Below are 14,876 nucleotides of genomic sequence, written 5' to 3'. Positions count from 1 at the left end.
CGCGGCGGTTGAATTTCTTTGGAGGAGAAATTCTAGAGGCCCGTGTACTGTACGATGTCAGTACACGTTAAAGAATCCCAGGTGGTCGAAATTTCCGGAGCCCTCCACTACGGCGTCTCTCATAGCGTTAGTCGCTTTGGGACGTTAAACTGCATAAACCATAAACCATAATATTTGCCACATGTCAAGGGCACCCTGTACACGACGCCTTCTACGCACCTTACAATGGCTTTTGGTGCCTGACTGTGCAAGCGGCCTTTCCCTGGTTTCCAGAAGTGCTTTTCTTGCATAGGGCAATCAACTTATTCGGGGCTAAAAACAAAACGTTTACTTTTACCCTGTTGCCAATTTTTCTCAGGTTGTGTGATAGCCTATGCTTATATGGAATAACAGCCAATTTTCTTTTGTCAGTTGTCTTATCCTGCTTTTGCTGGGTCGTAGTTTTCCTTTTCTTCCTGACAACTCCTTCGGCCACTGATACCAGCAAGTGAAGCGGACAACCTGCGTCTAGCAACCTTTTTGACTGCAGAAACAGGCTGTCCTCAGTCTCATGCGGGCATGACTTTTTTAGACAGTTTAGAAACCATAAACGAGCTACGTTTCGTTTTATGAGCTTAGAATGCGCAGAAGTGAGAGGCAAAGGCATTTTTCCTTCCCTAGGTTGATAACTCCAGCATGTTTGATCTTCTAAAAACTTTGACCTGATGTCAAGAAAACATATGCTATTGTTTTCAGGCAGCTCATGTGTGACGACCAGTGGAGATAAGCAGTCTGAAAAATGATATAAGATACGTCCCACGGCCTCATCGAGGGGGATACAAGTAATCAAGTGAATGTGACCAAAGGATTTTTGCCCGGTTTAAAGCACTCGCAGTGCTTAAGCTCTTTCGTTTATTTCACGACTTTTTTAATATTCTTAGACACCCTCGTTGGATATGGAGGGTCGGTGTGAAGAGTCAGGCCCAGTGTGAATGCAACTTCCATGACCTTGCGTCCCCGCTTCTCTTCACACACGTAGCTTCAAAGCGTAATGTGGGCGTCGAAATCGCCTACAATCACAAGGGGGTCCCTTCCCGCAGCCTTTAGAGCGCGGCTAAAGAGTGCTGCGAACGTCACATTTTTTTAGACTGGGGGAAGAGCAGGTGCTGAGTATGTGGAGTGATGCATCGTGTTTCTTGAGCGGAAGAAGTGTCACCATCACATAAGAATATTCAGTGAGATATTCCAAGTAGACTAGAATAGCAGTATAGTTTTTATGCAGACATACGCAAGAAGAGGGGTCCTGCTGGAAGGTGACGTAATTTATAAGGGTGGCGCCCCTCCCTGGTTCCTGGAGGGCAACCACCGCCGGAAGCGAGTGGAGGGTTGAAAAGAAAAGTCGGAGCTCCGCCCGCTTTGCGCAGGAGCAGAAGGCCCGACAGTTACACTGGACAATTTGGACGGGAGTGGTCGAATTTGTTTCTGGGGGGCTCCTGATATTCAGGCTGCTCGCCATGGCCATTTAGGTTAAGGAAGAGTTGTGGTGACGGTACTCCGAAGCCAGCACTCACGGGGAGGGTAGCGTCCTCCATACCGGAGAGCGAGCAGCTGTCGTCACCGTCTACCTCTGGGTGCGTCAAGGAGGTTTTAGAGGGCGGCACGATACGTCGCTGTAGTGACCGCCGCGCCTGCGCGAGGAATGCGCAGTTTGTTGGGCAATCATCGCGGGGATTGTCTCTTGCTGTTTGGAAATGGCGATGATCATCATTGAGAGTTGGTTTTCTATGGCGGCGAATCGGAGTCTATGGCCTCGAAGCGGTCGAATGCGGCCTCCACGCTTGTTGCCGCCTTCGGCGCCACGAGGTCTTTCTCCGTTACCTCAGCCGCGGGAGGAAAGGGGGTACAAGGAGGCTGGTGTATGTTGGATTACAATTCGTTGATTTTCTTTTGCAGTATATCATTTTGAGGCCTGAGTGCTGCCATTTGATTTTGCTCCGCGCTGCGCGCGCCTGGAAAGATGGGAGGGAGGAGCAGCCCCACCCGAAATAATCACCAGCTCTCCGGATTTGACGATGTTGGCCCATGTCGACGATCGCTCTCCAGCACCTCCGGTAGGTGGCGCCAGCTTTTCGCTGTTGGAGGTTTTCTGGCGATGTTAGTTGCCGGGAGGCCCAAGATGGCTGCTTTTCGTCTTGGTGGCAGTTACTTTTTCTTGCCCGTTTGGCCGGCCATTTTGAGTGCGCGGAATTTTGCCGCAGAGTTGCGAGAGTTAATGGCATGGCGCCACGGTACACAGCACACCGGGGTACAGAGTTGTGCGGGGCCCGCAACCCCTCCACTAGCGGAGCCTGAGTCCGCAGAGTCCACACGTATTCGGCTGCAGGTTTGGACATGCATCCGTGCGATTCCCGACGACCCCACAGTGGCCATAGGCCGGGATAGTTTTGTAATAGTTTTGCACAGAGACGACCATGTTGGCATAATGCACGTAACGGGGCTTCTACTTACCCACGAAGAGGATGCGTGCCTTGTTGGATGTTCCGAATTTCCGGATTTCCATGATGGTGCCCGCGCGCCCGCACGCTCGTTGTTGAAGGGTTTCCGTGGTGTCCGTGTTAGGGACTACGATCGCTGCGTGGCACGTTGCCGACGTTTTGTCTCAGGTAACGCTGAAGCTTGATCGACAATGTTTCCGATGAGTCAGTCGGCCGTCTCGATGTCCGCGGTATGCACGATGACGATGTTTTGGTCTCGTGAGAGCAGAACGAAGATGGCGCGGGCCCGTTCAGGGCCGAGGTACGCTGCAATAGCGGTGCGATAGCCGGTTTCAGTGAACGCCTCGTGAAGAGAAACGCGTTCTCGGGGCTTGACGACTATAACGTAGTATTCAGGAGCCAGTTTGGGCATTGGACGCGGCTTCCATACCGTGAACGCCTTGCCCTTGCTTCCTGTGGCGCGCGTCGCAGGAACTTTCACGTCTCCGACCGACGAGCCTGCGGCCGAGGCGGCGCCGAGCGCCGGCATCTTGGCTTTGTCCAGAGAGCGGCGTGCAGCAGCTTGAAGCAAAGCTTGACTCCGAATTTTCAGAGAAACTTTCGTATTTGTGTCGCCAGTGGTGGGGACCGAGGTGCACCCCATCGCCTCAGGGTCGCATTCGCGTAAATGGAGCACGGAAGTCTCCGTTTTTACTCTGAGGGCTGATCTCACCCAGCCGGGCGACGGCGTCGTCGTTAGGCTTAACGACGGTACCAACGTGGTCGGTTCAAAATCGCTGGTACAGTTCGAGAAAATGGGCCTACCTGGACTAATATGGCATCCAGTGTTTCCGTTGGAGGTTCCAGATCAATAGGTGCCAGTTTTGCGGGGGTAGGGTAATTTGGGTCGCGGCCTCAGCTAAAAATCGGTGGAGCCGAAACACTCACACGTATGCTCACGTCGCGCGAAAAGACGCTCCCCCCTTCGGGTGGTTATGGCGGAGAATGCGAAGCCAACGTTGGATGATTTGATTGGCTGCTGTAGTACCATGAAATAATTTATGACGTAAACTTAGGCGTGCTGCGTCGAGACGAATGACTAGTGTATAGGTAACTGTAATCGTGATTTTAGTCCTGAGATGCACGTTTGATCAGAGTAGTCAGATGAGATAAACCTGGCAGACCGGTGGTGGACTCCCTCAATGGTATTAATGCAGTTTGCTGAAAAAAAAAACACTTTACTGCCATCGTTCCGAAAAAAATAAAAGAAATCTCATGGAGAGGAAGGTGCCATAAAGGTAATTCCACACCATATGAATGCGCGCCAGAGAGCAAAGTACATTACAGCTACTGCTAAAACAGGCAGACAAATAAGAATACAAAGACACTGTACCAGTATTGCACTAAAATTATTTCTCCTCGCTGACTTACCTCTCGTGGAAGAAAGGGACCCGGTGCAACGACTCCTACATATGAGGACAAAGCTGTATGGCGCGGCCTGCTCTAGGTTTGCAACAGCTGTATATACCCGCTCTATTCAATTGTGAGACCGTGCAGACATGGCTCATAATAACTACGTAGCATTTCCCGTGATAACTGTATGAAATTTATTTAACGCGAAGGCACAAAAACGTGTTTTTCAACAGAGCCTGAAAGAAAGCCCAACAGCCTCGCCTTTTTGACAGGCATAGTTCGCAATTCTCAAAAACTTCATTCTGTTTCTCATAACCATCAAAAACTATACACCGCCGCACACAATAGATGCTACAGTCGACGAGTGACGTAGGGCTGCCAGCCGGGGCGACATGCTCTGCGGGCGGCAGTAACCGTTCCCGGTGTGAGGCTCAAAGCAGTGTTCGCAGGTTGACTGCTCGCTACTCTGGCGCCGTTCGATGGAAAGTTGTAGTGCTTAGCCATCCTGGTGCGTTCCCCAGATTGCGCACAAAGCTTTGCTTGATCCGTCACTTGAAACGCAGCATGACCAGAGCATTTTCATCCCGCTTCCCGGAACGAGCTGGCGCATAGAAATAACCTACACAGCTGGCTTCATTCATTTCGCACAAGCGCGATCGATGCAAGCAGCGACGAAAGAATGTTTCAAGAGCCATCGCGCGTGCAGCGTTTCCCACAAGGCATAAAAACTTGAGGGGGGAATTTGACTGTCTAAAGCGCGTAGAGGCGAAAGCGTTTTCCACAGCAGTTTGACTGCCTCTGTGGCACTGGGGACGTCACCACTCTATCACATCACACATAATTAATGACTTGGTCAAATGTTTTAGGGGAATCCGCCAAGGTGGAGTAAATTTGTAATAAGGGAGTAATTACTCATTGACATCCTCCCGAGCGCAGCCATACGGCTTCAAAGGAAAGCTATACAGCTTTCTCAGAAACTTCGTAGTTAAAGAAAAATTCGTCCTGGTCCGGGGTTCGAACCCGGGACCACCGCTTCACCGGTTAGCTCAATTGGTAGAGCGACTGCTCCGGTGATTTATTTATTTATTTATAAATACTGCTCTCTCTGAGGAGAGACATAGCAGGAGTGGGTGAATACATGAGTAAAAACAAATAACATGGGTAGCATAGAAATAGATAACACAGAAGTATTAAAAACAGATCAACGGGTCAAATTGTCAGGCAACTGAGCAACAAACTCTTCAATTGGAAATGAACGAAGTGAGCCGTCCAATCCATTCCAAATTTCAACGGTTAGAGGGAAAAAAGAAAATTTAAAACAATCTATATGTGGTGTGAAGGGAACAATGTTTAATGGGTGGTTCCGTCGGGTTGCACGTGTGCTTGATGACACAAATGTGGAGGGTGCCTGAATGCCAGATGATGTGTGAACGATCTTGTGCTGCATAATGATGCGTTCACGTGTGCGCCTATGTTCTAAAGTTTGTAAAGATAAACTGTGCATATGGGAAGAAGGTGAAAACTTGCGATCATACCGGCTGAAGATGAATCTTATCGCTTTTTTTGAACTGATTCTAAACGGTCAATGTCGCGCGCGTCATGAGGGGACCAGACAATTGAGGCGTACTCCAGGATGGGTGGAACTAGTGATTTCTAAGCAGTTAATTTACATTCCTTCGTGGCATTTTTTAAGGTTGGTTTGAGATAACCAAGTTTGCGAAGTGCTTTCGCAGATATGTTATTTATGTGAGCATTCCATTTTAAGTTATGCGAAAATATAACGCCCAGGTATCTCAACTCGCTTACGTGGGTCAAGCAGTTACCGTTGTTACTGTAGCGAAATGCAGCGGATTATTTTTGTTACCAAAGGTCATTGCAACTTTTTAGTGAAATTAATTTTCAGTTGCCATGCATTACTCCATTCAGAGAACAATGAAAACACTTTGTTTAGTTCCTGTTGATCATCGGCGTTAGCAACGTTGCGGTGAAGCACACAGTCATCGGCATATAGGCGTAACTTCACTGCGGTGTCGTTAGTAACATCAGCTACATCATTCATAGAAATTATAAAGAGTAGAGGCCCAAGCACCGACCCTTGGGGCACACCTGAAGTTACAGTGACTGACGATGACTGTGAATGGTTAAAAGAGACGAAGTGGGATCTTAAGTATAAGATCGAAAGTCCTGGATGACTAATAAATTTCTAAAAATGACAAAGGTTAAAACAAGGATATATCACAAGTTTCTTGAGAGTCGTGACCCTGAAGTTCTAGAAGGTTTTATAAAATACCGAAACTTGTTAAATAAGTGTTTGAAGCGTGCAAAACGCGACCATTATGCACATCTCTTTGACGGAATTACGGATTCTAGACAAGCATGGAAGAAACTGAGTTCAATTCTACCTTCCAGGCATCAGACAAGAACTTTGGAATTAGAAATAGATGGCCAACAGTACGAGGGAAAAGCACTAGCAGAAAAATTCAATGATTATTTTCTCTCATTAGTCGAGAGTCCTTACAACACCGACGCCCAGCGATACCTATCTGCCCCATTAGAACATTCCGTTTTTTTTTAATCCTACTGACGAGTGTGAAGTCCTGAATTTATTCCATATGCTTTGAAGAGAAGCAAATGCGAGGGTATAGATGGAATAAAAATGCAGCCGGTTAGCTTTGTCATTGACCTTATTGCCCCATACCTAACCCATATTTACAACCTAGTTTTGTATACCGGTGTATTTCAAGAGCAACTAATGACTGCTAAAGTGACAGTAGTGTACAAAAGTGGAGAAAAAGATAACTTAGGAAATTATAGGCCAATATCAATATTAGCAATATTTTCAAAACCACTCGAGAAAATCATCTTTATAAGACTCACTGGTTTCTTTGATGCTAACTCTGTTATTACATCATCGCAATATGGCTTCCGGACAGGTAGATCTACTGAGACAGCTCTACTTCACCAAAAAGAATTAATTTTAGATAATATTGAAAGGAAGCAACTAACACTAGGACTATTTGTGGATTTATCCAAGGCTTTTGACAGAATCAATCATAATATCCTACTAGAGAAACTGTCTTGCTATGGTGTTCGTGGTATTTCTTTTAATTTGGTTCAAAGTTACTTGACAAATCGACATCAAGCAATATGTATAGAAAATGAAATGTCCTCATTACAAAAAAATTAGCATGGCGTGCCTCAGGGGAGTATTCTCGGCCCACTGTTTTTCAATGCTTACATCAATGACCTTGTATATCTAGATAGCACCATAAATTATGTTATATACGCCGACGACACCAGTACATTTTTTACAGGAAGCAATGCAAATGACCTTGTCAAATCTGCCAACCTATTCTTGGACAAACTATGTAAATGGTCAAGCGCTAATAACCTAAAAATAAACGGTTCCAAAACAAAAGCAGTTCTCTTTCAAGCTAAACAAACAAATGTTCGCATTAATCCACTGAAGGTCGATAATACTGAAATAGAATTTTCTTCATCAGCAAAATTCCTGGGTGTCGTTTTTGATGAAAACATGCTATGGGATTTTCACACCGAAAACATACAAACTAAACTGTGCAAAGCATTAGGTATATTGAGAAAAGTACATTTTTTACCTGTCCCCCAAAAACTAATGCTCTATAACACGCTTTTTGCACCTCATCTATTATATTGTCATCTTGTTTGGTGTACTGGCACCAAGAAATCACTAAATAGATTGGTTACATTACAAAAAAATGCAGTTGGAGCCATTTCAAACTCTCCATATAATGCCCACACTTCCGACCTATTCCTTAAATACAAGATTTCTAAAATTTCCACGCTTTATGAGCGCCAGTTCCTGGCATCTTTGAAATCTGAAATCCATAAAAATATAACATTACGAGCCGTTGCAAACTTCCAGTAACATGCCATTTCGCTCCACCCGCCACCATGAACATTGGCACGTTCCGCGATCACGTAGTAACTACGGTCTCCAGATGCTTCGAAACAGGCTGCCTAGTGCACTTAACAAATATAAGCTAACGGAAGAGCAGCTGCGGGTTCTAACCAAGAAAAAATTATTCGACATTATTAACTAACCTGTACTGTAAGATTTGATTGTATTTTTTAACTAATGCACTCATTCACTGTTTTTGCACTTATCTTGTTCGTATATTTTTTTCCATTTGTTCCTTGTTATTCTTCCCATCATACATATTTACTGTACTTCTGAACTGTCGTGCTTGCTGCCATATTGTATGGGGAGACGGGGCCAGTCAAGCTGCTCTTGACGCAGCTTTTATCCCGTCACCCTCGCCACACCTCGTACATGCCCTGTACTTGTTGTGGGAAATAAACTGAAACTGAAACTGAAACTGAAGTAGTCGGTTATGCAGTCCAGTAACTTATTGCCGTTAAACATGGTGCGTAGTTTACGAAGAAGCTTATTATGGCAGACCATGTCAAATGCTTTGGAGTAATCTATAAATATTGCATCCATTTGATCACGGTTACTTAAAGCGGAAGCGATGTCGTGAGTATAAATTCAATGAGCTGAGTGACATTGGAAAAACCAGATCGAAAACCGTGCTGACAGTGTGACAGTAGATTATGAGAAGTTAGGAACTGAACAAGGTGCTTGTGAATAATGTGCTCAAGAAGCTTGCAGCAAGTGGAAATTAGGGAGATCGGTCGGTAATTACTAATTTGTTGTTTATCGCCAGATTTAAACACCGGGATGACGTTGGCAATTTTCCAAGCCCTGGGAACGGAGGATGTGTCCAGTGATTTGTTGAAAATCACTGTAAGGTAACGGGCACTCCATTCCGAGTACTTCTTTAAAAACATGTTAGGTATGGCGTCTGGTCCCGCACTTTTGGTTGTGTCAATTTTTACTAACAGATTGTGAACCCCAGCGTAACTTACTTCGAGGCTGGGTAACTGGTGTTCCGAGCTATGAATGAAGGGAGGATTGGTACCATCATCAAGATGAAAGACAGAGTGAAAGTAGCTATTGAAGGCTTCAGAAATGGTTACGGGATCAGTGCAAGGCTGCTCGTTGATAATGAAGGATACAGAGTCATGGGAAGAGGGTAATATTGTTTTCCAAAATTTCGATGGGTTCTCTTTCATGAATGTTGACAGTGTTGTGTTGAAGTAAAAGTGTTTAGCTTGTGTCATTTTTGTCTTTAGCTCCGACTTGAGTGAAAGTAGTAGTGAATCGCGGCTTTCGTTTCCTGGCCGGCTGCGCTTTCGCAAGCGCTTGATGCGTCTTATGAGATGAATTATGTCTCTTGTGTACCACGGATGCTTCGGGTTATGTTTCACACATCTTGTGGGGGCGAAATGAAGCACACAGCTATGTACTAAATTATAAAACTGCTCTAACAACGCATCAACACCACACGTTTCACTGCCTGTCACGACATCTCCGAAAGACGACGCTAGCAGTTCAGTAATAGCACGGTCGTTGGCACGGGTAAAATCTTTAACAATATTGAAATTCGGCTTATGGGGCTCACAAACCACATTAAATTGCATGAAAACACACTTGTGATCTGACAGTCCGTCGACTACATCACACTAAAATCCGTATTGCAGCAACTGTTCATTAACAAAAACAATGCAAGAACTGAGTTTACTCGAGTTGGACATTCAACGACTTGTGTTAAATCAAATGATATAGCCATATTAATTAGGGATTCACAAACAGCCTTGTCACGACCTGTTGAAATTAACAACGTCCAATCGATGCAAGGAGCATTGAAATCACCTGTAATGGTCATTTTATACTTGTGGAGCCTGTGTTCCGCTATGTATTCTGTAATGTGCGAGAAAATATTTTCCGAACCGGGCGGACGGTACACAGCACCCACAACTGTCACGAAACCAGAAATGTTTATCCGGCACCATTCAGACTCAGTATTCAGAAGTTCTGGCAATACAAAAATTTCAATGCCTTTTCTAATGAACAGAGCTACGCCCCCTCCTCTATCAAACTGCCTGTCGTTTCTGATAACCGAGTAATCTGGAGGCAAAAATTCTACATCTGATATGGAGTTGTCCAACCATGTTTCTGTTACGCAAATAACTGACGGAGTGTAACATTCTACAAACCAATTGAAATCTTCAATCTTGTTAAGAAAGCTTCTAGCATTTAAGTTCAAAAGAGTCAGTTTCTGCTTTTCTTTCTGCTCATTTCAACCTTTCTGCTCATTAACGAGTCACTCTGTGTCCCTAGGCACTGCAGCACGTGCAGCCTTGACAAGCCTTTTGGAAACATCATCCCAAGTGTAACGGACACTGTCGACTATCAGGGAATCGTATTGCAACCTATACTTATCTGCTTCTTTGCGGATATCAACCCAGTTGTCCCAGACAGCCTTCCTAATGTGCCGTACACGCGCAGAAAAGTCTTCACTAATGTGCGTATCAGATCCTTTAAGTTTTCTTGCGTTTTTAAGGATGGAAAGCTTGGTTCTAAAGTCTAGCAGTTTATTATTTCAAACTACTTCAGTGGATTTATAAAAATAGGCTGCACACAATACCCGTAGAACGTTGCACTTCATACCCAATACGTAGACCACACCATCTCAAGCCCGCCACAAGAACTAATTACGGAAGGCAAAAATTGAATTATCAAACAATTAACATATTAAACAGTGATCACTTTAATGTACAATACACACAATCCTTCCACAAATTCAAAAAGAACTGTAAAAAGCTATTAGTGGGCAGTGACATTGCATTCTCTTTTTGTTAACTTGCGCTCATCCCTGATAACACATATAACCTCAACTACGTTGCATTATGTTATGTTATTTCTATTATTTATGTTATATTATGTTATGTTATTTCTCTGTTCGGTTGTACAATATATTTGCCATTGTTTCAGCATGTACCCCACACATCAGTCCAAACCTTGTTTTTTCCGGAAATGCTCGTGTGTACTGATCTATTTACTGCATATGCGATTTATTTTTCGGACCAATGAATTGTGGTTTTTCTTTTCTTTGATTGGCTTCTGATGCAAGCCAATTTTGTTATTACATAATAACTATTGCATATGCCTTTTCTTCCTCTTTAAAATATACCATGTTGAAGAAAAACTAATGCTGTGAAGTCATGTGATCTAAATAACTGATTTTTTTTTGCTTTCTGTTGTGCGCTAAAAATTTTTAGCAAATATGATTGTAAATGACACATTATGCTGCCTTGAACTGTGGGGGCGCAGAGGCTCTGTCAGGCATTTTGCCTTTACCTCGGCCCCCTACACGGAGAGAATCCGTGACACAATAAAGAAAAAAAAACAAAAAAAAAATATGACAGGTCTCGTCTTTTCAGTTGTTTGCTTGCCAAGCCTGTGACAGCGTTCAATACCTTCACATTGGATTCCAAGTTTGGAATACAGTAACTCCGATACAGAAGCCAATAGCCCCTCAGAAGTTTCATTTGATGGTTCCTTCAAGCCATAGATAATTAAGTTATTCAATCAAGTCAAGTTTGGTAATGACATCTTTAAGGTTCTCAACAGTTATCTCAAGATCATGAACACGCTGTAGAGCGTCGTTAGCAGTTAAAGCCAACGCCTCTATGTGCGTAATACGCTTTTCAAAGGCAGCCATTCTAGAGTTGAGCGCGGAAAGCTCTGCGCTGATTCGTGCTTGTCCAGCTAGCAGCTCCGTTAGCATTTCCTCTGACTTTGGGCCTGGATTTGTCACGACATCGCCGGACAGTTGCAACAAAATTCTTAACGAATGCAGTAGGCAAGAAACAATACACACAAAGTGCTGAGGGGGGTCTGGCAGCAGCAATAAGGAACGATTATCACTCCTATAACATTTGAAAGGGGTGGTCCCGGGTTCGAACCCCGGTCCAGGACCAATTTTCTTAAACTACGAAGTTTCTGAGAAAGCTGTATAGCTTTCCTTTGTAGCCGTATGGCTGCGCTCGGGTGGATGTCAATGAGTAATTACTCCCTTATTAAAATTAACGACTAATTACTGAGTAATGACAAACTACTAATTAATGACTAATTATTAACTAATCACTGATTTATGAATAAATACTGATTAACTGCTAATTACTAACGCTTAATCTTCGCCTTTAGGAGTGGAACGCGAGAGCGTGTTGTAGCGCTGCCAGGGAGTCCACAGACGGCAACCACCCGTTCGGCGTGATGCCTTGCCCTCTGAACGCAACGCTTTTTTTAGGAAAGGAAATGGCGCAGTAATTTTCTGTCATCTCGGTGGACTCCTGAACTGCACCCTACAGGAAGGGAGGAAGTGGGAGTGAAAGAATAGGCGCTGTAATGAAGATAATGAAAATTGTATTTGAGGAAAGGAAATCACGCCTCACATATCTCGTGGACACCCGTCATCCGTTTGTACAGGATAGGAGTGGGAGTGAAAAGAAGAAAGAGAATAGAAGGGCCGGCTTTTCGCCTTGGTGGCAGTTTCTTTCTTTCCCGTTTGGGCGGCCATTTTGAGTGCGCGGAATTTTGCCGCACATTTGCGAGAGTTAGTGGCATGGCGCCACGGTACACAGCACACCGGGGTACACAGATGTGCGGGGCCCGCAACCCCTCCACTAGCGGAGCCTGAGTCCGCAGAGTCCACACGTATTCGGCTGCAGGTTTGGACATGCATCCGTGCGATTCCCGACGACCCCACAGTGGGCGCAGGCCGGGATAGTTTTGTAATAGTTTTGCACAGAGACGACCATGTTGTCATAATGCACGTAACGGGGCTTCTACTTACCCACGAAGAGGATGCGTGCCTTGTTGGATGTTCCGAATTTCCGGATTTCCATGATGGTGCCGGCGCGCCAGCACGCTCGTTGTTGAAGTGTTTCCGTGGTGTCCGTGTTAGGGACTACGATCGCTGCGTGGCACGTTGCCGACGTCTTGTCTCAGGTAACCCTGAAGCTTGATCGACAAAGTTTCCGATGAGTCAGTCGGCCGTCTCGATGTCCGCGGTATGCCCGATGACGATGTTTTGGTCTCGTGACGCCAGAACGAAGATGGCGCGGGCCCGTTCCGGGCCCAGGTACGCTGAAATAGCGGTGCGATAGCCGGTTTCAGTGAACGCCTCGTGAAGAGAAACGCGTTCTCGGGGCTTGACGACTATAACGTAGTATTCAGGAGCCAGTTTGGGCATTGGACGCGGCTTCCATACCGTGAACGCCTTGCCCTTGCTTCCTGTGGCGCGCGTCGCAGGAACTTTCACGTCTCCGACCGACGAGCCTGCGGCCGAGGCGGCGCCGAGCGCCGGCATCTTGGCTTTGTCCAGAGAGCGGCGTGCAGCCGCTTGAAGCAAAGCTTGACTCCGAATTTTCAGAGAAACTTTCGTATTTGTATCGCCAGTGGTGGGAACCGAGGTCCACGCCATCGCCTCAGGGTCGCATTCGCGTAATTGGAGCACGGAAGTCTCCGTTTTTACTCTGAGGGCTGATCTCACCCGGCCCGGTGACGGCGTCGTCGTTAGGCTTAACGACGGTACCAACGTGGTCGGTCCAAAATCGCTCGTACAGTTCGAGAAAATAGGCCTACCTGGACGAATATGGCATCCAGTGTTTCCGCTGGAGGTTCCAGATCAATAGGTGCCAGTTTTGCGGGGGTAGGGTAAATTGGGTCGCGGCCTCAGCTAAAAATCGGTGGAGCCGAAACACTCACACGTATGCTCACGTCGCGCGAAAAGACGCTCCCCCCTTCGGGTGGTTATGGCGGAGAATGCGAAGCCAACGTTGGATGATTTGATTGGCTGCTGTAGTACTATGAAAGAATTTATGACGTAAACTTAGGCGTGCTGCGTCAAGACGAATGACTAGTGTATAGGTAACTGTAATCGTGATTTTAGTCCTGAGATGCACGTTTGATCAGAGTAGTCAGATGAGAAAAACCTGGCAGACCGGTTGTGGACTCACTCAATGGTATTAATGCAGTTTGCTGAAAAAAAAAACAGTTTACCGCCATCGTTCTGAAAAAAATAAAAGAAATCTCATGGAGAGGAAGGTGCCATAAAGGTAATTCCACACCATATGAATGCGCGCCAGAGAGCAAAGTACATTACAGCTACTGCTAAAACAGGCAGACAAATAAGAATACAAAGACACTGTACCAGTATTGCACTAAAATTATTTCTCCTCGCTGACTTACCTCTCGTGGAAGAAACAGACCCGGTGGAACGACTCCTACATATGAGGACAAAGCTGTATGGCGCGGCCTGCTCTAGGTTTGCAACAGCTGTATATACCCGCTCCATTCAATTGTGAGACCGTGCAGACATGGCTCATAATAACTACGTAGCATTTCCTGTGATAACTATATGAAATTTATTTAACGCGAAGGCACAAAGATGTCTTTTTCAACAGAGCCTGAAAGAAAGCCCAACAGCCTCGCCTTTTTGACAGGCATAGTTCGCAATTCTCAAAAACTTCATTCTGTTTCTCATAACCATCAAAAACTATACACCGCCGCACACAATAGATGCTACAGTCGACGAGTGACGTAGGGCTGCCAGCCGGGGCGACATGTTCTGCGGGCGGCAGTAACCGTTCCCGGTGTGAGGCTCAAACCAGTGCTCGCAGGTTGACTGCTCGCTACTGTGGCGCCGTTCGATGGAAAGTTGTAGTGCTTAGCCATCCTGGTGCGGTCCCCAGATTGCGCACAAAGCTTTGCTTGATCCGTCACTTGAAACGCAGCATGACCAGAGCATTTTCATCCCGCTTCCCGGAACGAGCTGGCGCATAGAAATAACCTACACAGCTGGCTTCATTCATTTCGCACAAGCGCGATCGATGCAAGCAGCGACGAAAGGATGTTTCAAGAGCCATCGCGCGTGCAGCGTTTTCCACAAGGCATAAAAACTTGAGGGGGAAATTTGACCGTCTAAAGCGCGTAGAGGCGAAAGCGTTTTCCACAGCAGTTTGACTGCCTCTGTGGCACTGGGGACGTCACCACTCTATCACATCACACATAATTAATGACTTGGTCAAATGTTTTAGGGGAATCCGCCAAGGTGGAGTAGA

The 14,876-nt window shown here is 45.7% G+C and overlaps 1 pseudogene; it reads right to left on the bottom strand.

Moving 5' to 3' along the window:
* Positions 1-1,936: 1,936 nt before the first annotated feature.
* LOC149348289 (uncharacterized) lies at positions 1,937-14,490 on the bottom strand (annotated as a pseudogene).
* Positions 14,491-14,876: the final 386 nt, after the last annotated feature.

This window comes from Amblyomma mixtum, chromosome 4, assembly GCF_055824585.1.
Source record: "Amblyomma mixtum isolate Tamu chromosome 4, ASM5582458v1, whole genome shotgun sequence".
NCBI classification, from domain to species: domain Eukaryota; kingdom Metazoa; phylum Arthropoda; class Arachnida; order Ixodida; family Ixodidae; genus Amblyomma; species Amblyomma mixtum.
Note: the sequence above shows the minus strand (reverse complement) of the source record. Positions and strands in the feature narration are given on the sequence as shown.